A 26484-nucleotide genomic window follows, 5' to 3' on the forward strand; every position below is an offset into this window, starting at 1 on the left:
GGTGCATGTATGTGTGTTTGTGTGTGTGAGAGAGTGAGAGAGAGAGTGAGAGAGAGAGAGCATGAGAGGAGGAAAGGGCAAGGGTGGGTCATGGGGGGTGGGGTTAGCGAGCCAGATTGAAGACCGATGGGAGACAGAATGAAGTTGGATGGGTTTGAGTGGAGTGTGATGAAAAAGAGGACACTAACTGGGAAGAGAGTAGCATTTACAAATGGCAGCTAGTGTGGGAGCCAGGAACAAGTCCAGCTGCTGGGAATGTTGTGGGAATTGTCTTCAGGGAGAAGGAGGTGGGCCTCATGGACGATGAGATAAGCTGAGAGAGTTTATTTTGTGAGGAGGATGGGTAGTGCTGGAATATAGGGAAGAGAAGCAGGAGCCAGACAGTAAAAGCTGAAAATCCAAGTCTCATAGGAAGCAGCAAATGTGTGACACCTTGAGCTGCAGGATAAACAGATGAACAAAAAGTAATCAAAAAGGTTTACCCAACCGGAATAACTGAGCCTGATTTGTTAATGTGCAGGAATAAAATACAGTGTTTTGATTAGATTGAGAGACCGCAGTTCCAAGATATTACACAATGCGGCCTTTTGTGGGACTATAGCATTATCTTCACAATATCCTCCCATTGTTAACTTGCATTTGCTGAAAATGGCTAAAGGCATCTTTAACAGGAGTCCCACATGGAATACAAGGAAGCAATTGATGTTCTTTTCTCAATCGGCCTTGGGATGTCAATGGATTTCACAGGAATCTACAGTGACCAAGGGACAGCCCACATTTACCAAGGAAAACCAAGCACCCAGACTTGAGTCTATTTTCCAATGCAAGTCAAATCCCTGTGAATTAGAACCCAACAGCCAAGCTGTCTGACTATTCGTGCTTAAACACTTCAAGTAATTTTTATTAAAATTGATATATCGACTCAATAAATACTTGCACTGCAAATAAAACAGTGATAAACCCAAATTGATTTACAATAACTAATATTTCATCCAAATTTCATCCTTCACAAGCAAGTTAAATCTGATCATCCAGTTATCCATGAGAATAAATTTCATTTCTTAAGCTACTTCCTGTGCTTGGGTTGGATGCAACCTGAAAAGACGAGGCGAAACATCACGGCCTGACTCCTATCTTTAAACCTGGAGTTTCTCCGTCTAGACAGCAAGCTGTCAACTCAAAAATTCTGCAAGGAAAGATCAGCCTTGTTTTTCAACAGAATTTCACACTCAAGACTGATAAGGCAATTTGTCTAGTCGTCCCAGTAATTCTCAATCATTTGTTTGCATTATACACACACACACACAAACAAATTTAGACTGGGCACTACGCCAAGGTAGACTGATGATAACACAAAGTGGACTGATTCACACACAGACTCACAATAGCCTGGCACTGTAATCTAATCAGAAGCGGAGACTGGCACAAGCAACAAAGGAACAGTCAAAGAAATGATCTCGAAGGATCTCAGTCAGCAGGAACTGAGATGTGTCATGTGTTTATAGCCCTAACCTCACATCCTCTGAGTAATGACTTTTAAATTTCAACCTCGGCTGTATTAAGGAACACAGAAAGACAGAGAAAGAGAAAGAGAGAGAGAGAGAGAGGAAATAAACACATTTCTTTTAATTAGATTAGTCTAAACTACATTTTGAGATTTAAAAAGGGCATTGTTTGTTTTCTCGCAGCCTGTAATCAGGAAGGAGGGACATTTGCAAACACAGATTCTCTAGAGTGATAGGGACATATACTGACAAGAGCCGTACCAAGTCAAACAGCACAATAAACAGCCCCGGAAAATGAATCATTTCTGCAGTGTCAATAAACCAGATTGGGGTAGAGATGCATTCTCTAAGAAAAGTTGTTAATTCGGTTAAAAAAAACACACACCAGGTTGGACTATAACCTGTTGTGTGATTTTTAACTTCGTCCACCCCAGTCCAACACCAGCACCTCCACATCACAGTTAATACAGGTGTTCTTCCGATAGGATCAGGATGAAGAAACTTGCTGGTATTCCATTGCAGGAGTTCTTGTTGCAGACAAAGCTCAGGAGAAGACACCAAGAGATGGGGATGGTCTACAGGTATCAATCGCTGGATTGTTAATCCAGAGACCCAAGTAATGTTCTGGGATCCTGATTTCGAATCCCACCACAGGAGATGGTGGAATTTGAATGCAATGAAATAAATAAATCTGGAACCCATTGTCGATCATTGCAAAAAACCCCATCAGGAAACTGCCATCCTTACCTGGCCTGGCCTAAATGGTGATTCCAGACCAGTTGCATCTGGGCAAATTAGGGATATAATGCTGGCCTAGCCAGCGAAGACCTCATCCCATGAATGAATACAAAAAAAAAATCAAGATTTCGGGTAGCTGCTGCAAACACTCAATGAGGATGAAGCTGTACTTTAAATTCCATAATACAGAGGGGCAGGAACCAAACTAAAACCCTTCATGTTGAATGTTTTAACACAAAATGAATATTGCAAATATAACCTGTAACTGCAAATGTAGCAAAGTACCTCAGAATACCAGAGTTTATTGAATAACACCAATCTGCTGTGTACCTTATGCACTGCCCAATTTTAACTCTAATGTGCATTTTATAGATCAATTTTTTGAAAAACACTTTCAAATCCTGAGCTAGACTGGCGAATGCCTTAACAGAATCCATACGAGAGTTAATAAACTGACTGTGCTTCAGCTGGCTGGGTCAGCTTCATTTACGTAGCATGGATCCACTCCAGGCCTGTATTGGGCCTAGAGCAAATATAATCTAATTTTGCACATTAGAGCACTACTAAGTGCATTTTTAAAGACAAAACATTAAACCGAGTTTCCATCTGTCCTCTCAGGTAGATGTGAACAATTTTGTGTTATTATTCAAAGAACTGGGAAGTTCCCCAGCGCTATAGCGAATATCTATCTTTCAACCAGCATCACTAAAACAAAGTACCTGGTTATTTCCATTGCAGTTTGAGAGAGTTTGCTGTGCATGACTGGCCGCCACATTTTCTACAACTGAGAAGTACCTGACTGCTTACAAAACACTTGAGGAGAACCTATTTTTACAATCAGCTTTCATCGCTTCAATCATTCCACAGTTTAACATTCTTTTTATCTCCAACAGTGAGGGACATTGGTTCGGCCACTTTTGGAATATTGCGTGCAATTCTGGTCTCCTCCCTATCGGAAAGATGGTGTGAAACTTGAATGGGTTCAGAAAAGATTTACAAGGATGTTGCCAGGGTTGTAGGATCTGAGCTATAGGGAGAGGCTGAGTAGGCTAGGGCTTTTTCCCTGGAGTGGCTGAGGCTGAGGGGTGACCTTATAGAGGTTCATAAAATCATGAGGGGCATGGATGGGATAAATAGATAAAGTCTTTCCCCTGGGATGGGGGGAGTCCAGAACTAGAGGGCATAGATTTAGGGTGAGAGTGGAAAGATATAAAAGGGACCTAAGAGGCAATGTTTTCATGCAGAGAGTGGTGTGTGTATGGAACGAGCTGCCAGAGGAAGTGGAGGAGGCTGGTACAGTTGCAGCATTTAAAACGATTCTGGATATGTATATGAATAGGGAGGGCTTAGTGGGATATGGGCCCAGTTCTGGCAAATGGGACTAGATTAGGTTAGGATATCTGGTCCGCATTGACGAGTTGGACTGAAGGCTCTATTTCTGTGCTGAACATCTCTATGACTCTGTGACAATCTTTGGCAAACATTTTATTTGTTGCGTTTAACAGTGACTGGAAAGTAAGTTTCCCATCACTGCAGCCCAATTATTTCTGCCATTTTCGAGCAGGCACAGAGTCCGAGATAAACTTAGCAATTCACTTAGCACTGGGGATTTATGTTCAACCTTCCAAGTGAACCAAAGTATATTCCTAAGAGCTGGTCTGGCTCTATTTTTAACCAATAATGTTGTATTGAACTCCACTTCAACCTCACATACACAAGTGAACTTTTTCCACCATAACTCCTCACTCGGTAGTGCACTACAAATCATGTCCCGCTATTCCTGAAGCCATCACTGAAGTTAAACATGCTACAAAGGCAAAAGTTTCGTATTCTTTTAGACCCAAGTTGACAGAAAGCACGGATGAGGTTTCTGTACTTAACAAGAATCACACACACTCGCACGTGCCCACACACACACACACACAGTACGGGAGGGCAGTCCAGTAGCCTCTATGGACAGGGATTGCTGAGATGATCCTTTTTTCTTTTGGCCTGTTGGGACTTGCTACTCCTTAATCATCTTTCTCCAGGTATTCTCAATTGATTGCTGAACCTCACAACAACTGGCTCACACCGACAAAGTATCTGACATATTTGGGTCGGAGTTGCAGTTTACTATTACTGATGAGAAAAAATAAACCAGTTTTCTTCAGGCTTCAGGATTTTTTTTTAAAACTGCAGAGAGAAGGACAACTCTTTCCTTTCCTGATGTTCAAAGATTTCTGATCCAAACATTCACACTGACAAGCTATTACCTGGGAGCCAATCACATTGCTGTTGGCAGGTAGAAGCCTTTGTCATCAACAACACATCACCATTCCATGAACCAATCAGCTACTTATTGCTGGCCAAATTTCCATTCGTACACACACCCTTGGTTCTAGTCTGTAACTAGACCTTCTTCACTGCTTGAACAAACAGCAGTGTAAACATCGTCTCCAATGAGTGTCAGGAAGCTGCTTTTAAAAGGTGCAGTAACCTTTTTCATAATCCCTGCTGTTTTAAAACTGCCCATTTCTAGTTTCAGTCCGCAATAAAAATACAGAATAGAAAATACTGCCTTTACACCCTGATGAATTGGCTATGCTAAATTGCCCATAGTGTTAGGTGCGTTAGTAAGTATAGGGTAGGGGAATGGGTCTGGTGGATTACTCTTCGGAGGGTTGGTGTGGACTTGTTGGGCCGAAGGACATGTTTCCATACTGCAGGGAATCTAATCTAATCTAAACCTTACAATTAAACACAATTAATAAATATTCAAATACTTGTGTGTAATAACACTTTAAGGGCATTCAATATGTGTTTACAATTTTGCTGCATATAACAACAAAGCAAAGTTTTACTTCCTATCCCCACCCACAGCAGTTCTTATAGATTTCTCATTTCCTCTTCTTGACTTTTCTGGGGTGTAAGTCAGTAGGAGTTAAAGGCTGTCTGTAATACTGATGGTTCAACTTCTTAATGACAGGATCAATTTGTTAGAGAGCAGGAAGGGAGCATTTGTTTCGTGCAGAAGCAGCGTGGAGGCTATTGAGAAGAAACTCAAAGCAGGATACTGACCACGGCTGTAGACAACACCATCAAAAAAAGACCGAGTGAGGAAAGAGACAGGACTGTCAAAAAGGGGAGGAAACAGCACCAGAGGTTGAGGCGAAAATAAAAGATGTGATATGAGCTACAGCAACCCACTGAAGCAGTTCGAGTAAGCCCCTGTTGTGTGGAACATATAGCTCTGTGGTCCTCACTGACAGGAGCAAGATTCCCCAGATTCCCTACAGTGTGGAAACAGGCCCTTCGGCCCAACAGCTCCACACCGACCGTCCAAAGAACAACCCACCCAGACCCATTCCCCTACATTTATCCATGACTAATGCACCTAACACCATGGGCAATTTAGCATGGCCAACTCACCTGACCTGCACATCTTTGGACTGTGGGAGGAAACCCACGCAGACACGAGGAGAATGTGCAAATTCCACACAGACAGTTGCCCAAGGTGGGTATTGAACCTGGGTCCCTGGCCCCAAGTTTCTGCTGAAGCTACTGCAATCATCTAAGCGGAGATGGATGAAAAGGCCAAATTCCGAAGAAAAGCAGACATTTTGATTGGTCAACCTTTGCTCAATGAGAGCACCTCCCAAATCTGAAGGCTTTTGGTTCAAACCTGCTTCAGATTGCGGGTACAAAATCTCGCAGAATGCAGGGGCAGAGCTGCAAGCATTGACGGTGCCTCTCTCAGATGACAGTGGAGCCCTGTTTGCCTGGATGAGTGTTTATACTGCATTATGTGAAGAGGAACATATTACCCTGGTGAGTTGGACTACATTCTGCCCACAACAGCCTCTGCCAGGAGGAGGTTAAACTGGCTGCCACAGTTCCTCACATTACAGGTTTAATAGCAACTTATTGGTTAGAAGACACTTTGACACATCTTAGGGACGTGAAACGTACTGTACGAATACATTATTTTTCTATTTGCATGCTCGCTTTTGTGAATCGGGGTTAATCACGTTTGCCCTCATCCACAGTTTATAACTTCCTGCATGGTTTCCTGGACAGAACAGTGAAGTCCGCTCATCTTTTACATACTTATCGATAGCTCAGGTACCTGAAGGCCATTTCGAGCCTTTCCCTTGCTAAATTTCACAAACAGTCGGGGACCAAGCCTGAGTCCCACCCCCACGCACGGAAGTGGTTCAAACCCCAATACCGGGCCAATCAGGAACCAGAGCTACTTTATAATTCTAGTAACACTCCAGTAACAGCTGCCAATGGCTGCACATTAACAGAATCACTCACAAACAAATCAAGTAAACAGACTAAAAACACACAGCTACCGACTTCCTGGACATCTGAGTTGTAATCGCATTTGACATTTGGGAAAAGAGTCGGACCTTGTTAGGAATGTTTTTGACGTATTCCAGGGATTGATCAGCTGTTGGAAACACATACTTTGCTGTAAGCGCAATCATCACCAAACACAATGGCCATCTGCTGTGCGGCTCTGACTAACAGGAAATGACGAGGCTGCCACTTGAGACCACTGAGCAGCTCTGATTTTGAACTTGTCTGCATTCTAACAAGCACAGTTATAGCATTCACAAGTCTGTGTGGAGGCGAAGTCACAGCAGCCTACAACCAATAAACCTCCTCCCGGTTGGAGAGCTGAATAACAGCACCATTCCACCCACGTTCAGCGCTATAGTTCTCAGATTTGCATTGCAACAGGAACTGTGTACAGACTCCTTCAAAGTGAGACAGCCGCATGAATGCAATAGTTCAGACCAGTGACACTCCAATTGGTCATACTAAAAGGCTACAGATGAACTCTATACAGACAGGCAGACAAAGAGAGAGAAAACACGAGAGTAAGAGAGACAAGAGAGAAAAAGAAAGGCAGTGCGTGAGTGTGACAGAGAGACAGAGAGAAATAAAGTAAAAGAGAGAACTCCAAAAAGGTTTGTGAAAGACGTGTTCCATAATTTTCTTCCCATTTTTGCTTTTTTTTTGAAAAAAGGAACAATATGCACAGCGTCCCTTTAAAAGCAGAGTGTACACAATTACGCTGTGCTGGGGCATCGAGACAATCGGGCCTGCTTGCTGGGAATCAGCAGCAGTATCATTTGCAGCAGATGGCACACACTAACACATGACTGTTCTGAGGCAAAAGGCAACCCAATTCCCTGCTGGGGGGTCAATGTTAGTCACTGCAGCTCACCAGCAAACCCCATTCCTCATCTCGACAAGCGCCTGGAGGTGGGCGGAGAAAGTGTAAGCAGATGATAAATCCAACTAGCCTCACTCAGCTGTTTAGCCGGTAAGTTCTTATTTACCCTAAGAGATTATGTTCATCATTTGCAGTGTTTGACAGGGTTCTGGTAGCTACGTGTGAGAGACTACGGAGACTGATCTGAACCCCAGAGGGCTGCAAATGAGGAAGAACGCCACAGAGAATTGGGTTTTGGGCAATTTGCTGGCCACAAATTTCCTCTCCTTGTGTTTGTTTCTCGCTCTGTTTCTAATACGTGCTTATTTTCAGAAAGGGCTGAACCATTTCTCTTTATTTGTACCAGATTCTGTCAACATGGATGATCCTCTGGACCTTGAGCTCTTCAGAAACCAGCCAAGCAGCCCATTCTGACTGCCTTCCAATATCGGGATTTTTGACATACATGGAATGTGGGAGTCAATGCTTAGGCCTGTCCCTAGTTGCCCTTGAGAAGGTGGTAGTGAGCTCCCTTCTTGAACACTGCAGTCTATATGCTGCAAGTAGACACACAATGCCCTCAGAGAGGCAATTCCCAGGATTTTGCCCCAGTGACCAGGAATGGTGATGTATTTCCAAGTCAGCAGGGTGAATGGCTTGGAGGGGAACTCGCAGGTGGTGATGCTTTCATGTACCTGCTGCCACTGTCCTTCTGGATGGAAGTGATCGGTGGTTTGGATGGTACTGTCTAAGGAGCTGCGGTGTATGTGTGTGTGGTGGGTGAAAACAGCACTGAAGCTCCAGGAAGTAATGAAACAATAGCTTATATTCATGTAGCACTCTGAACTGCTTCAGAGGAGCGTCAATTGAGGGTGATTTAGAGTGATGCCAACAACATGGGTTCAATTCTGCACTGGCTGAAATTACCATGAAAGAAGGGCATCCCTTCAGAATTTCTCCCCTTGCCTGAGGTATGGTACCCACAGGTTAATGCAGCTGTCTTATCCCTCTATTGGGCGGCATGGTGGCTCAGTGATTAGCAGTGCTACCTCAGTGCCAGGGAACAGAGTTCGATTCCAGCCTCGTGTGGAGGTTGCACATTCTCCCTTTGTCTGCATGGGTTTCCTCCCACAATTCAATGATGTGCACTTAGCTGAATGGGCCATGCTAAATTGCCCATAGTGTTCAGGGATGTGTAGGCTGGGTGCATTAATCAAGGTTAAATGTAGAGTAATAGGGTGGCTGAATGGGTCTTATGGGAGTTGAGTTCAAATCAACATCCCAGTTTTCTCCAAAATAACACACTGACTACACTTCAAAAGGCTTGAAGCACCTTGAGCCCACCAATGGTCATGAAAAATACCATACAAATGCAAGTCCTCCTTTCTGTCCTTCACTAATGTCTAACTGTGTGAGAGTAGCTGTCCTTTTTCCTAGTTTTGATAGTGCACATACTTAAAGAAGTGCTGCAAACACTTTGGGAAGTCGTGAAAGGTGTGACATAAATCTAAATTCTCTTTTTTCAGAGTGTGACAAAGTGGATGGATTTACAGGCCAACCAGTGGTGATATGAACTCATCTTCCATGGCCATTAAGGTGGATAGACATATAGGGGAGAGGGGGAGGGCGTAGTCAGGAGGTAGGCGGTGGAGGGGGGTTTTGTGGTGTGGGGGAGCTAGTTGGATGGAACGGAGAAAGTATCCAGGATTCAGAGCCACATTCACAGTTTCCACAATCAGGCCAGTTGCTGCCTCAGACATAGGCATGTTCTGCCCTAAACTAAATGCTCATTCTGCTATTGAATAGCGTATGGTACAGCGAGGTATAAAAAGGCAAGCATTTCCTGTTCAATTCAAGTTTATTCCTTTTTTACAAAGCGGACGTTTACAGCGTCTTTCTCAAAACAATCTTACTCATGCACGTGTCTGCGCACATCACTAGGATTTATAACGGTCCAGGTGGTTAACTCACTGCAATGACCGATGGTTAGAATACTGATCTCGCAAATGGTTACAATTGGTTTTTTGTGCAGTGGCTGTATCTGTGGCACTGAAGAAAGGATTTATCTTTCAGCAAGAGTGTAATTTGGCGTCAGCTATTGGTTTCGGAAGGAAAGGAAATGTAAATTAAAACAAAATGAAAGGAAGCCTGTCACACACTGATCGGAGGGGTCTTTGCTCATTGTTGCTGCAGCATTGCTGAAACGTGCCTCAATGTCTCATTATCGCGCTGTGGTCACAGCTTCCATTGTACCAACTGGAGGCCATCCAATGCCTCACCCCCAGCCAAAATTCTTGATTGCATTTATGGAGAGAAACAGCCCGGAAAGTTTATGTTAGCTTCCGCAGACACCAGGGAATACTTTTTGAGTATTTTACATGATATTGCAAACACACCAAATCTGCTTACAGGAGGTCACTGAGGACAGGAAAGCTTGCTACTCAATGGGCTACTTGTTCCGGTGGCTAATTGTTTGGCGGCTGGGACAAACGTTTATTAGCAATTTGAAATCAGCATGCCTGGAGAAATTTGTCAACATTTTTATCATCAGTTAATCGCAACTGTGAGATTATGTTACTGGGTTGCTGACAAAAATCATGTGAAGCAGTTACTATTCCTTAGGCTTGTTCGCTTCAAGTGTGGCATGGAAAAATGCAGGATTTCACACCAAAACTTCAGAGTCTTTGACAGCACTGAATCATGACAAATATATGTCCAAAAATATGGACCTGAACATTGACTATTCAAGTTTAAATTGGAAAAGTTGCATCTAGATCACAAGCCAAAATCATCAAATCCAAGTCGCCCTAGGCCACAGCTCGAAGCATTAAAGGACTGTTTTGGAAATGGCAAAAAAAACTTTCTGGAGCCAACAGTGAACTAATGGTACTCTGACAGTTTCTGTACAACCAATATCTCCCTTTGTTTTTCATGGCACATCCTTACAGAATCGAAAAAGGTCATCCTGAGGACACACCGCTGCAGTTTCAGGAGGTTGCATGTACAACATAGTTCAGCAGTGGCTATTAATGGATGAAAAAAAAATCATCACAAAAACCACAGAACGTGCAATACTGCCATTAAAAGAGACACAAAGGGGAAAAAAAACAGGTCTCACCAGCCAATTTTCAAAACAGTCATAGCACAAAGAATGCCTGAAACTGCAAGTGGTTTAGGAACGGGCAGCGGCGGTTTCTGAATAGCTGCTAAGTGACAAGATCACAAGTATTAAAACGGATGTATCATTTAGTGCAAGTGAAAAGAATATGATGCAGAGGTTCCCCGCAGGGGCAAACTACACTGTTAAGCATCAAATAGAAGAGGATGCAGACAGTTGGGTGTCATTTGGAAATAGACATCTTTTACCTTGCCAAGTACAAGCACATCAGAATCAAAGCCCTGAGAAAAAATCTAACACGCACAGAAACAGGGATAGACCATAGGGTCTGTTCTGCCATTCTTTGAGATCATAGCTTATCTGTGACCCTAACTCCAAATACTTGCCTGTACTCCATATCCCTTAATACGTTCGGTTCACAATCATGATTCTCAAATTAACAATTGATCCAGCATCACTCGATGAGCACAGCTGTACCATTGCCACAGTCAGGTTGCTCTAGATGTGGAAATTCTAATTCTCTCTCATATTTGGAGCCAACCCACACTTACACCAATACAAGAGTGCAGAACGTTAAGGACACACGTGGTAGGACAAGAGGCAGGCTCTCAGACAATGCAATGAAATTTTCATTACTGTGTCGAATCCAGATTACGATTACTGATCCACAGGACATCCATCTCAGAGAGATTAAAATGAAGTTTTGCCACAAAGTGTCAAGGCTGTGATATCTACTCTGACTGGAGCATCCAAGTGGCTCACATCGTGCTAAAAAGTGCCGCCCTAATTCACAGCAAAACCATAACAAGTCATTTATGGAACTGATGTTGGGAGCGGTCTGTTACAAGTGGCACAGCGTAGGAATCGTTTCCTGCAGCAGCAAAGCTCAGAACAAGACCAGCACCTTCCAGACGGAGGAATTTCACTTATTTACATCCTGACCCATCCTTGTAGGCGAGGTTAGGTTTCTCACATTCTAAAGATTCCTCTAGGGGATGTCACTGGAAGGCCTTTGCTCCTGGCCATAGCTGGCCACCTGTTTGGCACAGGATCTTTCATTGACCATCACGGTTCAAGAGACCTTATAAAGAATGGAGATGGAAAAGGCCATTGGCCCCTCAAACCTGTTTTATCATTCAATAAAATCATAACTGATCTGTTACCTCAGTTACACTTTCTCACACTACCCCCATATCTCTTAAAGCTTGGACAACTGAGCAATGATATATTACAAGGAGACACATTAAAATTTCCACAGTATGGATCTCATTACTTCTCAGTAGTTGAGGCAAGTATCATGGGTGGTTCTAAGGGGAAGCTAGATAAATGACTAGATATAGCTAGACAAGGGAGAAAGGGACAGCAGGAAATGCCAAAAGGAGTAGGTGAAGCATGGGGGAACAGCAGATATGTGCATAGTATTGAACAGAATGGTCCATTTCTAAGCTGTAGTTCTATATAATTCCTTTTCAATTTACAACCAAAGTACAAGGTTTGCATAAGAAAGCAAAATACACTGGGGAGTGAAGAGGAAAGTGAACTAAACAAAAAAAGATCTTCAATGACTTAGATAAATCGGAGATCAGGTAGCATAAAGATAACTTTTTTTAAAAAAAGCAACTTAAAAGAGCCACAAATATCACTTCGAAGTGTAAATAGTTAGCAGGTTCAGTGCATTAACTTCAATGTGCTTTTGGAAATCCTTTGGAATGTCAGTACAACATATACTATTATTGAGGCAATTCCAAACAAAGGATTGATGACAGCCACCCACCAACAAACAAGGTTTATGGGATGAATTCTCAAGATTCTTCCTCGAATAGATCAAATTACGCTGGTAAAAACATTTAAAAACTGACACAGGGCTGTAAACTGAGGCTGATGACTGATTTATCACACAGCCGTCAGAAGGACCACATTCCACCATTTTAAAGAGTTGAAATAGCACGGGAACAAAGACTGGCCATTTCTACAGCAGTGTAAAAAGGGCAAGTCATTGGTCTTTGGGACTTGCCACTGGCTAGAAAAACGAATGAAGACAATCGAAACAAGAAGCTTCAGATGACAGTGGGGGCCATTTGCCTTTAGCTGGCCTATAACGAGACATGGCATTTGCCAGCTAACAAAGCCTGGCTCTGCGCCCAATTGCCACTTTGACCCTGACAATGCATATGTCTCTCAGCCACATGCTAGAACAGTCACTTTCTTCTGACCATGAAATCTTAGATGGGATAACCTTCGTCAAGACACCCGATGTTATGAACTAGTTTCCAGGGGCACATGAAGCATACGTTCTGGTTTGGGTTAAGACACTGATTTTTGGCTTCGAACCTAGTCTGTAATGAAAATCTGCACCTCTCTATACTGTGGGAACCAGATGAGAGGCTACAGCATTATGTTATTCATGATGCAAAAATGATTGACACTAAGGCAGCAGTCCAAAAGTCATTATATTGAGGCTAGGATGTAGGAAGAACAACACTTGAGCGGAAACTCTCAATCTACAAACATCACTCTCCCTTTCCTCTCCATTAGGCTCATATGACAACCAGTCTGCTAGCTGGTTGCACTTGGGAAAGGTCAGTCCCTGATCACTGGACCAACAGGGATTCTCTCCACTGATGCTTTGATGACAAGGGTACTACAAAACATTACACAGTTGGCAGTAGGTCCATCAGCATAAGAACAATCTCAGAAGCCCCACAGGAAGATTGGGAAGGGAATTGCAAATTCAAACTCCAAGGTGAAAACAGAGCTACAAAGATTTATACCATATGCCAAAGAGAACAAAAAAAGGCTTAACAAAATAGCAGACATGTGAACGGTAAGGAACTGAAGTGTGAACAGTAGGTTTTAGCAATCTACTCCAATTGGAGTGTTTGAAATGTTCAGCTTTAGGTTGAGTTAATTAATGGATAGATCCAAATATCCTAAAGGTGTGCATAAATACAGCACATCCTTTTCACAAACATCTTTGGAAATAGTTGGGCATATTTGCACCTAGTCTTTGTTTTTGTGTTATTTGTGTTCTGTGCACTGGCCTTTATTTGGTATGAACAAACTTCCCTGAAGACATTATAACAGCAGTAGTCACCAGCTCGAAATCCCATTTGTCTTCAAGTAAACAGCAACAAAAAAACACAGTAACGACAACACTGCAGCAATCCCCAACTGGATCACCTTGACACTGCTCACGACAAACATACAAAAGACCAAACTGAACACGACTTGCTTCCTTTGTTTCTGCAGCTGTGTTTCACAGATCTCTGTTTAACCACAATACACTAAATGCCCATCAGAATGTTATTCTCTAAAAAAAAAATGAACCATCCTAGCTTTAATACTGGGGGCTGTTGAAATGTTACACATGACGTTGGCACTTACTAGAATATTAACAGAGACAGGGAGAGAGGCCAGCAAGCATTAGGTATTCCAACCAACTAATCTATATTATACTTTGAACATGCAAATACAATATGCACAGAAGAGCTTACCTGGCTACAGGGTCCAATAGCAATCTGTGCAGGCTAAAAGTGAAGACAAAAAAAAATACAGCACATCTGGATTAAAGAATTTGTTGGCACTGTTGAAGTTCAGTATATCGTTCACAGAAACATAGGACTGTCTCTTCCATACTTGTACTTTGCTGTTCTTTAGCAGAAGCACAAAGAAAACTTGGGTTGTGAAACAGGTCTTGCCATCCGCCTGTGATCACACTAAATAGCTGGAAGGGATGAGCAAATCCTTTTCTTAGTTCTCTTCAGCACTGAGTGTAAACCTCTGCAGCTCTGTTTCTCTGTTTGGAGTTTGATGCGGCTTCTGCTGGATCAATGCACGACCCTGGGCCTCTTAGGACTAAGTTGCTTCCCTACACACCCAGCACCTTGTTGTGTGGTTGTGAAATATGAATGAACTTCTGAGGAAAGGAAGAACAGCAACTTTTGCTCTCACTATTTGCTGTTCATTCTGGGAGTCTCTTGGAAGGACAAAAATCAGATATGGGGCAGCTCTCTCAAAAGCAAATCACCTAAGGATACTGGCACTTGTCAAACAGAGGTGACTCCACAAACACATTCACAGAACAGAATAGCTTCAGAGTTATACGTACCCAAGGAATTTCTGCATGATCAGGCATAAGCAAGGCCAATTGAATACCCAAAGTCAGTTTCAATGATGCTTACTGTACAGCATCATGACCCCAAATATTGATTTTCACATCAAAGAGACACAAGCCTACAATGGAGGTAAATAATAAAATGGTCTTAAATGGAGACAAAGAGAACTCTTTTTACTATAAGTCCATGGAATTCTCACCCTCAGAGAGCAGTGAAAGCTGGGTCATTGAATAGATTCAAGGCTAAGTTAGATAAGAGTTTTGCTTGACTGGGGGTTAAAGGGTTAGGAGGCGAAACAGGACTGTGGATTTAAGGCCACATTCAGATTACACATGGTCTTCTGGCATGTTGGAGGTGGCTTGAAGGGCTGAATGTCCTACTGCTGCTCTTAAGTTCACTTCTCCTAGGGACCAGTGGCGTGTCAACATGACAATTAGTAGTTTGACAACAGGCATCATAATAACACTTGATGACCCCTTCATGGTCAGCAGTTATGGCTATCAGCAAAACTTCCAAATGGATCGTCCCTATCTCTAATGGATTTGCAGCACGCAGGTGGAAGAGTACCAACAAGCAACATACAAAGCCATTTAATTTATGCTGCAATTGTGATGGGATTACCCCCTCAACATCTCTCTATCTCAGGAGGGACGAGACAGAAACAATAATGAAAACTGTTACACTTACTCGCTTCATAGAAAACAATGAGGAGGAGAATAACAACAGGTGGAAAATAAATCACACTGCATTTGTATATTGCACATTTCCAGTTGGGGGTAAATACTCCAGCCTACTTCCTTCAATGAAAGGTCAAACAACAGACAAACATTTAAAAGACATTTCAGTGAGGTGCCAGTTTCTACAGAGGTTCACTATCTCTCACAACTGACTTAGTATAAAGCAGTGTATTCCTGGCCCAACTCTTCCATAAGCTGGAGAGCAACGCCCAATTTCTGCTCACTCTCCTCCCCGTGCAGTTCCCCAATGTAATGTAATTGGAGGTTGTTTGTAATTTCCTCGTCACTCATGCACACAGCTAACACGGCAGAGCCTAACATATGAAGCAGCACATTCACCATCAACATCATTGACTCCAAGTACTGCAAGGGAAATTTGCAACAGAGACTGAACCTGAATGCATGTTTCTTGCTCTCCGAATGAATCATAGAATCCTTACAATGCACATAGGGGGTCATTTAGGCCCATCACATCTGCACCAACTGTCCGAAGAGCATCCTATCCAGACCCACTCTATCCCCGCAACCTCCCATGGCTAACCCACCTCGCCGACATATCTCTAGATAATTTAGCATGGCCAACGCATCTAACCTGCACATCTAACCTTTGAACTGTGGGAGGACATCAGGGCACCCAGAGAAAACCCACACATACAGTCGCTCAAGGGCCCCCGGCACTGCGAGAGAGCAGTGCTCACCAATGGGTTGTCCCGCCACTCTGCAAGCTGCTCTTAGAGTCATATAGTACAGAAACAGGCCTCCCGGGCCCACAAGTCCATGCCGACCAGGTTTCCCAAATTGAGCTAGTCCCATTTGCCTGTGTTTGGCCGTTTCCTGTCAGTTACCTATCAAAATGGCTTTTAGATATTGTAATTGTCCCAACTCTACCACTTCCTCTAGCAACTCATTCCACACATGCACCACCGTGTGTGTGAAAAAGTTGTCCTTTAGGTCTCTTTTAAATCTTTCCCCTCTCACCTTAAACCTACCCTGAAGAAAAATCTTGGCTATTCACCTTATCTATGCCTCTCATGATTGCATAAACCTCTATAAGATCACCCCTCAGCCTCTGACTCTTCAGAGGAAAGAAATAACTAGCCGATCCAGCCTCTCCTTATAACTCAAACCCTTGGTATCATCCTTTTCAATCTTTCTTGCAACCTTTTCAGTTTAATAACTATTAAAATACTTCATTTTTGCTCTCAATTCCAGGCAACTAGAAACACAGACAGTCTGAAAACAATTTCATCTCAGAGCATGGATATAGTTTTAATCTCAAGGTTTACACATTCAATGCAAGAGACTTTGCCAAGGAACAAATATCAATGGGGTGCAGTGAGGTCATAGCTTGGGAAGTTCAGTTGCAAACTGGAATAGTTCTGATCTCAGATTCCAACTGAACATGGGGCAGTTTCCTAATCTTAAACCTATAAAAGTCTTCATTTGAACGAACCAACAAGATCCAGTTTTTCCCGATATTACATTCTGAGGCATCATTCTAACAATCTGGGTCAAAAGACAATGTAGGCTTGTCAATCAAAGCTTTAGTTTTTTCCAACCCCATCTCCAACCTACAGAGGGATGTGGTAATATCAATGAACTAGTAATCAAAAACCTTAAGCTACTGTCCTGGGGACAAAGGTTCAAATCCTACCTTCAGAGGTGGTGACATTTGAATTCAATTTAAAATAAACTCTAAATTAAAACTTTCAACTTGTCAACTGTAGATGGCTGTACACAAAACTGACTGGTTCTACCCATTAGGGAGGGAAATCGGTCATCTCTCCTCCAAATGTGACTTCAGACCCACCTCAATGTGGTTGACTCTTCGGTGCCCTAGTTTGTCGAGCAAACATACAGCTCAAGGGGATAGAGTGGGTCTGGATAGGATGCTCTTCGGCGGGTTGGTGCAGATGTGATGGGCATATAGTTAGGGATAGGCAAATATAGGTCTTGCCAGCAATGTCCACATGCCACACAAGAACCTGCGATCTCAAAGAGCTAAATCTCATCGGGCGCATGAAATTATTGAATTTATTTTTGCGTTTCCTCATTAGAGTGAAGTTATTATAGATTAAATGGTCGGTTATCTGAACTACAACACACACAATGGCCATTTCTGTTTGCTAAGAAATATTTAGTAATGGCTCAGACGATGAGAAAATGTGCTACTTAAATGCAAGTTCTTTCTACAACAGATGAAAAGAAAAATAACCTTAAGCAAACTATCCAGGGAAAACAGCCCCAGCCTGTTCAGCCTCTCCCTGCAGCCCAAATCCTCCAACCCTGGCAACATCCTTGTAAATCTTTTCTGAACCCTTTCAAATTTCACAACGTCTTTCCGATAGGTAGAACAGAATTGCACGCAATATTCTAGCAGTAGCCTAACCAATGTCCTGTACAGCCGCAACATGACTTCCCAACCCCTGTACTCAATACTCTGACTAATAAAGGAAAGCATACCAAATGCTGCCTTCACTATCCTATCTACCTGTGACTCCACTTTCAAGGAGCTATGAACCTGCACTCCAAGGTCTCTGTTCAGCAACGCTCCCTAGGACCTTACCATTAAGTGTATAAGTCTTGCTAAGATTTGCTTTCCCAAAATGCAGCACCTCGCATTTATCTGAATTAAACTCCATCTGCCACTTCTCAGCCCATTGGCCCATCTGGTCCAGATCCTGTTGTAATCTGAGGTAACCCTCTTCGCTGACAACTACACCTCCAATTTTGGTGTCATCCGCAAACTTACTAACTGTACCTCTTATGTAAATGACAAAAAGTAGAGGACCCAGCACTGATCCTTGTGGCACTCCACTGGTTACAGGCCTCCAGTATGAAAAACAACCCTCCACCACCACCCTCTGTCTTCTACCTTTGAGCCAGTTCTGAATCCAAATGGCTAGTTCTCCCTATATTCCATGAGATCTAACCTTGCTAATCAGTCTCCCATGAGGAACCTTGTCGAACGCCTTACTGAAGTCCATACCGATCAGATCTACTAGGCTGAGGGGTGACCTTGTTGAGGTTTGCAGAATTATAAGGGGCATGGATAGGATAAATAGACAAAGTCTTTTCCCTGGGGTCGGGGAGTCCAGAACTAGAGGGCATAGGTTTGGGGTGAGAGGGGAATGATATAGAAGAGACCGAAGGGGCAACTTTTTCACGCAGATGGTGGTACATGTATGGAATGAGCTGCCAGAGGATGTGGTGGAGGCTGGTTCAATTGCAACACTTAAGAGGCATTTGGATGGGAAGGGTTTGGAGGGATATGGGCCGGGTGCTGGCAGGTGGGACTAGATTGGGTTGGGATATCTGGTCGGCATGGACGGGTTGGACCGAAGGGTCTTCCATGCTGTACATCTCTATGACTCTATGACTATTTTGGAGCCTCAGTTAGCCAGACAGTCAAGTAAAATTCAATATGGGCTGCACTAGCACAGTCACTAAACTTCCATCTCAGAAAACCACACAATGATGTAGATTGAAATGTGCACTCCACAGGTGGTTCCCAGGTTACGAACAGGTTCAGTTCTTGAATCCATTTGCAAGTCACTTTATGCAGAAGTCAGAACACAACGCAGAACAATATAAAATAATAAGCACAGGAAATATTCATATGTCAGATCTTTAAAACTATACTTCAAGGGATTGTGCTTCTAAGTGTAAATGTTCGTAGTGAGATGTTTGCAAATCAGGGTTCCCTTGTACAAGTTCACTATTTACTGATCATATTAAAATATATACCTAATTCAAAGATAAGGGAGGATATAAAGGCAAATGAAATGCTTACACAATTGCTTTATTGTTCTCAGAGTAACTAAAACACAGACAAGTGTTCTTAGATCTTATTTATCAATCATCTACCAACTGATACGGTATAGTATCAAATAAATTTATTAGGTAATAGACAAGTTTGTCAGCTGCACATGCTCTGCCTTTTCTTTTCAATTTGAAAGTGTTCAAATAATAAAATATATTATAAAATCAGTTCAAACTATGTTAACATAGAACAATACGAGTATGACAGTGCAGAACAGCTTAAAGTGCTATGCTGTATGAGCTAGTGCAAAACTGACAATCCAGAATTTTCAAGATGTATAAATTCAAACCTAAGGTTCCCTTTGTGGTGAGGAAAGGCCCCAGGATCCCACCATTCAAGGTTAGGGTCCCTCATTCCTACAAGGGAAGGCCCAAGACTTTGTAAAACTAAGCATTTTAAGTTTAAACAAAATGGCATGTCCAGACAGCAGTTCCTCAAAATGGGGAAGGGCTACTATTCATTTTCCCAACATTTAAATGAATAAAAAGCCTGTCCCAACGGAGAGGCCATTCTGTTGAAAACTACACAAGTAGGTGCCCTAATGCACTGAAATCTGAAACAGGATCAGGTTCCTGGTCAATATCTACTTCATCCAGGTGTAAAAAAAGAAAGAGAGAGAGAATAGCCGTAAGAGTGGACTCAGGCTGAACTGGGTACTTTACTGTACGCAAATCTGGGGAAGGCAACAGACGGGCTATGTGTCAGCAGGAGTTAGTCAGTGTCTTCAAAAAAGCAGGAAAGAGAACGAGAGAAAAACTGGAGGGAAGTTTTGAAGAGAAAATGTCTCCATACACAGGTCAGGCAGCAACTTTAATGTAAGAGAGAAGTTCTAAAGATTAGCAATCAGAAACCGTAACTTGATTTCCTTCTTTGATTAGGTGAATTGGCTGTGCTAAATAGCCCGTAGCGTCCAAAGATGTGCAGTCGAGGTGGATTAGCCATGGAAAATACAGGTTTACAGGGAGGTGATGGTGGTGCGGTGAGGGTTGTTGTGGACTTCATGGGCTGAATGGCCTGCTTCCACACTGTAGTGATTCTATTTTATTCTACTCTATTCCATTCACAGACATTTTTTGACCTGCTGAGTATTAAGCATTTTATGCTTTAATTTCAGTATTGAGTAAGTACAGTCCTTAACCTTGGTATTAAATCCTCCTGTCATTTGATAATGCCCAGGTTGATATCAAAAACTGGCTGTAGCCTTGGAGCACTAATGTCGTCTGATGAACTGCTTAACCAGTAAAACATATAAATCCTCCTCCACACTACTCTCCAAAAACAAACACCTTCATACAAAATGCAATGCCTTTTGCACCTCAGCACTCAAAACACAAAGTGCTGCTGAGGTACCGTTACACTGCAAGTACAGCAGTCAATTTATGGACAGCAAGCTCTCACAAACAGAAACTAGGTCATGACCAGTTAGCTTTAGTAATATGGCCAGTATTTATCTCTGAACCAATGAGGTCTTTAAAGTCAAGATTAGAGTGGTGCTGGAAAAGCACAGCAGGTCAGGCAGCATCCGAGGTGCAAGAAAATCGACGTTTCGGGCAAAAGCCCATTATCAGGAATGAGGCTGGGAGCCCAAGGGGTGGAGAGATTTTATTCTATTCCATTCACAGACATTTCTTGACCTGCTGAGTATTAACCATTTTATGTTTTTATTTCAGTATTGGGTAAGTACTGTCCTGTCATTTGGTAATGCCCAGGTTGATATTTTATCTCTCCATCCCGTAGGCTTCCAGCCTCATTCCTGATGAAGGGCTTTTGCCTGAAACATCAGATGCTGCCTGACCTGATGTGCTTTTCCAGCACCACTCTAATCTTGACTCTAATCTCCAGCATCTGCAGTACCCACTTCCGCCTATGGGGTCTCGAAAGTCAACTTTAAGAGGGTAGACAAAGCCTTCATGCCTGACTTTAAATGTTTGATTGGAAACTCCAGATTGGACTGGACTTTGCACTCTGCACATGAGTGAGACCTGAACTTTCAACTTTCTCCCTTTAAATGTTAGTTATGCACTCCAACTCTCTGCTGCAAGGAAGGACATTAAGTTATATTCCATGGGACTATAACTATGTGATCTATTATTTTAAGTTATGCCTTTTTAAATATATACTGAAAAGAAATTTGAAATGTACCAGCCAGAAATGTACCAATGATGATCTTCACTGGAATTAATATTGTATGTAAAGCTTTTAACAGGTTGGCCTTTCAACCTATATTGGCTCTACATTGTCCTCTCCCCAGGTGCATCATTCAGCTGGTCATGACCAGTTTGCACCAAACTTATGCCCTTGAGGGTAATTATTACCATCAGGCCTTTGACTCGGGCTGTTATTGATCAGTGGGGTTTACTTGATTAGCTAAGCAGCACTCGTCTATAAATAGACCGTCGCTCGGTCACAGGAAAGACTTCCACAGCTCTCGAGGAACGGTAACGCTAAACCTAAAGATAATCCCAAACAAAAGTTGGCATGTGCCCTGGCACTGAGGCAATCATACAAATTAGAAACAGCAGGCCATTCAGGCCCTTGAGACTGCACTATGATTTGATACAATGTGGCTGATTCCAACTGTAGCCTAAACACAACTTTCCTCTATAACCCATGACTCATTTCAGCCTGCAAATCCCGAACAACTTCAAACCATTTTACAATTATACTGATTTCCTCCTTGGTCTGGTTTTCAGTTTTAACCGCACTAAGGACATGGTCCTATTTGAGCGAGATATTTTCTTAATTAGAAATCACACATCAGGTTACAGTCCAACAGGTGTTGTGAGATTTCTAACTTTGTCCACCCCAGTCCAGCACCAGTTTCTCCACATATAGATATTTTCTAACCAACCTGTTGAGAGGTGACATTATACATCTGTGGAGCATGTGGAACTTGAGTCCAGGTCTCCTGGCTCAGAGGTATGGACACTATCACTGCATCACAAGAGCCCCGTTTCCCTATGTGGATTATGTTTAATGATTAAATTGGATTTTGACACTGAGGAAAGTCTGTAAGTAGTACTGGCACATCTTAAAGGTGGAGAAAGCTTTTGAGAGGTTGTCATGTAGGTTTCACAACGTGCACTCACTCCTCACTGGCATTCACAACATTCCCAGATTATGGACCTACCTATAATCGGTGTTCTCTTCATTCTACCAGCAGGAGTGCTCTGCACACTTCAGAGGTGCTTTTCTCTTGGTTCCCAGCCAACACTTGCTGCAAAAATTAAAGTTGTGTCGATCTGAACCAAGATGAAACTATAAAGCCAGGCATATTGTGTCTGCCCACAGTTATATTTTGACCTTCCTTCTCATAATTTAACGGAATCAGCCTTGGCTCAGTTGGCAGCACACTTGAACCTTGACCCTTGTGGGGCTCAGAAACAAGTCCCCACCGAGGGATTGGTCACACATTTCAAGGCTGACCCTCCACTTCACTACAGAGGAAGTGCTGAGCTGTCACAGGTGCATTAATTTGGATGAGACCTTAAACTAAGGCTTCACCTGGACGCTCGGGCAGATGTTAGTGAACAACATGACACTTTATTGAATAAGCGCAAGCGAGCGAGCTCCTGTTTTTGGCCGATACTTATCCCTCAGTCAATATCACAAAAACAGATTCTCCTGGTCAGTATTTTATTGCTATTTGATGGATTTGCAGAGTGCTTGTCGATTGTCATGTTGCCAACATTATATCAGCAACTACACCTCAAAATAATAGCACTTCTGAGATGTCAGCGGTCATGACAAGAGCTATATATTTATCAGTCTTTGATCTGCTATACTGTGGGCTTTGCTTCCAGCTGGGTATGTGTACTTGATGTTGCAATGCTCAAGTTAGCTCCAATGACAATAAGAACCAGGCACAGGTAACATGGTATTGAAAGATTCAACAGACCTTTGTTATAGATGCTGACATAAACATTTAAAATGATCACAGGCACTTCAGTGTCTGGACGAATATTAAACTGCTTGGCTCCAAACAGCAGCATGATTCCATCAGTGACTGCAGACAGTTGTGAACACGGCCAGGTCCATCATGCGAACCAGCGTTCCATCCATTAACTCCATCTATACTTCCCACTGCCTCAGGAAAGCAACTAAAGTAATCAAACATCCCTCTCATTCCACTTATACTCTCTTTCATTCTCTTCCACTGGGCAGAAGATATAAAAGTTTCTTTGTACATACAATAGATTCAAGAACAGCTTCTTTCCTGCCGGAATTAGACTTCGAAATGGATCTCCCAAATTTTAAATTTAGTGGTGATCTCACTCTGTGCACCATCTCTGCAACTGTAACCTTGCATGCTTTTCTCTGTTCTGTTACCCTAATGCACTCCCTAAGGTATGATCTACCATAATGCATGCAAAACCTAGCCTATCAACGTAGGTGACAATAATAAATCAAATCCGTGTGTAATGCTTCAGGCTAGAGTTTGAGACTTTTATGCCCTCGGGTCACATGTTTTAATAATGATGACATCATGCACATATCGCTTAAAGATATACAACACACGAGCTGTGAAACAAAATATTCATGCTGTCTCCCTTTCATTTTCGCTCATCTCCTCTTCACAGGAGACTCTTCACTTGTGCTCGGACTGGTGCAGATGGAAGGGATGAATGAGGTATATTTCTAATTGAGAACAAAAAGAGGGCTTTCCAAAGCATGTAACTAGTTCTTGGATAATAAGCAAAACTCCCAAGGAGAGAGAGTCATTGCACTCAAAATGTTAACTGTTTCCCTTTCCGAAGCTTCTGCCAAACCTGCTGAGTTGCTCCAGCATTTTCCATTCTGTCCTTCAAATGTTCCCGGCTACACTGAATGTTCAACACCTTCTCCACCCACCAGCGTTTTCAGCTCCAGTAGCAAACTGAAGTGCAATACAATTCCCAAGTCAATGTTCCACCTGCCCGTTAAAGTGTTGCAGATTGGCTTCAGGAACTATTCACACAATTCTAAGTGCACTCAGTTCCAGAAGCCTCTCATAAATCCATGCCATTTGCAGATTAGCCAAGTTTACTGACTAAAATCCCGTTATGGCAAGACATTTGCCATATTCTCCTCCCAATGCCAAACACGAAAATAACCCTGCCAGACTCGAGCCTAAAATGGTGAGGACCACTGGGTTAGATTAATTTGCTGAAGTTAAAAAAAGTATGGTAATAAAAATATATAATGCGAATCATTCATTTTGAGGAACTTGACTTTGTTTTTGCAGTTCTTTGCAACAAGATCCTGAAAATGCAATGACTGGTGGTAAATTCCTCATGGAGTGCCTACTGACACACATTATAGCAAGACAAATAGGGAACTGAGAAACATCTGTGGGCTATAAGGCATCGCTTCCTTTGAAGATCAAATTTCTCCTCAACAACCAAACAAAATGTTAACAATTATTTAACACTGAGTTGGACAAGGTGAGACCCAAAACCTTCAGGCAGCAGAATAGCTGACTTGTTTCTGATACCTGACATCAGGCAGAAAGCATTGATTCTGACACAGGGCAGGCAGCACAGAATCAATACAATTCAGTGGGGACCAGGTAGACCTCAAGTATTTTAAATGCCAGTACAAGGATTGGGGGAATTTGGTGCGCAGATGTCTAAAGCATTTGCACAAGTCAGTAACATCCTTGGGCTTGAACCTAGAGAATGCAAAAGCCAAGTAATAATGAATTTCTACAAGATCTTTGTTAGGCTGCAGTTGGAACATTGCCTTGAGCAACCTATTAAACAAAAGAGATGCAAAGGAATGAAGGGGTGTTCAGCCTCGGTTAAACACATTATTTCTAAAGCACTTGCGAATTACTATGATTTTCAACATAATGGATAAGAATAGTTGCAACTTGAGTGTAAAGAATGTCGTTTCCACTTGTGATTAAATGTAAAACTAATCACAAAAGGACTTTAAAGAAAAAGAGGCTTTAAATTCCTCACACAGAGGGCATTAAAGAAAACATTACAAATTCCTTAATAAAAAGTTTATGGTTATTTGACTAAAAATAAAATAACAAAAAGCTTTTGGAAGCAATCAGCAAAGTGGAATTAGATTAAAGAGTCTGTATAATCAAAATTAACAGGCAAGACCTGACAGGCTACATGACCCATTTCTTCACTGTACAATTCCACACCTCTAGCAATATGAAATACTGCATTTACTATAAAGAATCCGTACTTTAATAATCTGGACAAAATTATTCCTGGTGCAGCCATCTCATGCTTCCAAGGAAATAATTGAACATGTGGCTACATATTTTCAAACTAAGTACATGGGCATACTTCCATGAAAACCTGTATGTGAAGCTTGCCCCCCAAAGCAGTCTATTATAATCCCTGCAGTGCCTCTCAAACTGGCACTCACTATTACCTTCTCAAGGACAACTAGGTACGGTTGACAAATGCTGGCCCAACCAAAGATGCCTATGGCCCAGTAAAGAATGAAAATCAAACAGTAACTCTTTTAGGTGCTCTGCAGCTCAGCAAGCAGTCAGCCCAGAGAACGGCAATTGAGAATACGTGAGTGAGCTCTGGTGCAAGTAGCTCGGCTCATTTTGTTATCCTGCTCCTGAAGCCTGCTGCGCTCTTTATAGTCAGTTTGAGAAAGAAAGGAAAACGGAGCCAGACTAGTTTTGAAGTAGATTTGATTGCAGAGTGAGACCTTGCATTATGTTTGTGCCTCCTGGCTCCAATCAACATATATCTATGCGTCTCTTTTATGTATAAAATCAAAATGATACGGATGCTGGAAATCGGAAATAAAAGCAAAACAAAACTTAGCAGGTCTATCAGCATCTGTGAAGTGAGAAAAGAATTAATGTTTGCGCTTGTCATGACTCTATTTTACAATTGCTGAAGAGTCTGAAGAGGAATCATATTGGACTTTAAATGTCAACTATTCTCTCTTTATACATGCTCAAGCAATAATCTAATCAAAGTTAAAAATCACACAACACCAGGTTATAGTCCAATAGGTTTAAGTGGAAGCACTAGCTTTCGGAGCGCTGCTCCTTCATCAGGTGACTGTCAACATACCACCTGATGAAGGAGCAGAGCTCTGAAAGCTAGTGCTTCCAATTAAACCTGTTGGACTATAACCTGGTGTTCTGGATTAGTGATGCTGGAAAAGCACAGCAGTTCAGGCAGCATCCAAGAAGCAGGAAAATCGATGTTTCGGGCAAAAGCCTTTCATCAGGAATACAGGCAGAGTGCCTGAAGGGTGGAAAGATAAATGAGAGGA

The 26484-nt window shown here is 42.4% G+C and overlaps 1 long non-coding RNA gene across 9 annotated transcripts in view; it reads right to left on the reverse strand.

Moving 5' to 3' along the window:
- LOC122549174 overlaps positions 1-26484 on the reverse strand; it is a 228321-nt gene that overhangs the window by 157893 nt on the left and 43944 nt on the right. Inside the window, exon 1 of one of the 9 annotated variants that reach the window (XR_006311449.1) lies at positions 6638-6719. The exons of 7 other annotated variants lie outside the window; for them this stretch is intronic. This is a non-coding gene — a long non-coding RNA (uncharacterized LOC122549174). Of the gene's footprint in view, positions 1-1383; positions 1472-6637; positions 6720-26484 lie in introns of those variants that run through there. One more of the 9 variants, XR_006311451.1, reaches the window with a different exon arrangement.

This window comes from Chiloscyllium plagiosum, chromosome 4, assembly GCF_004010195.1.
Source record: "Chiloscyllium plagiosum isolate BGI_BamShark_2017 chromosome 4, ASM401019v2, whole genome shotgun sequence".
Classification (NCBI taxonomy): domain Eukaryota; kingdom Metazoa; phylum Chordata; class Chondrichthyes; order Orectolobiformes; family Hemiscylliidae; genus Chiloscyllium; species Chiloscyllium plagiosum.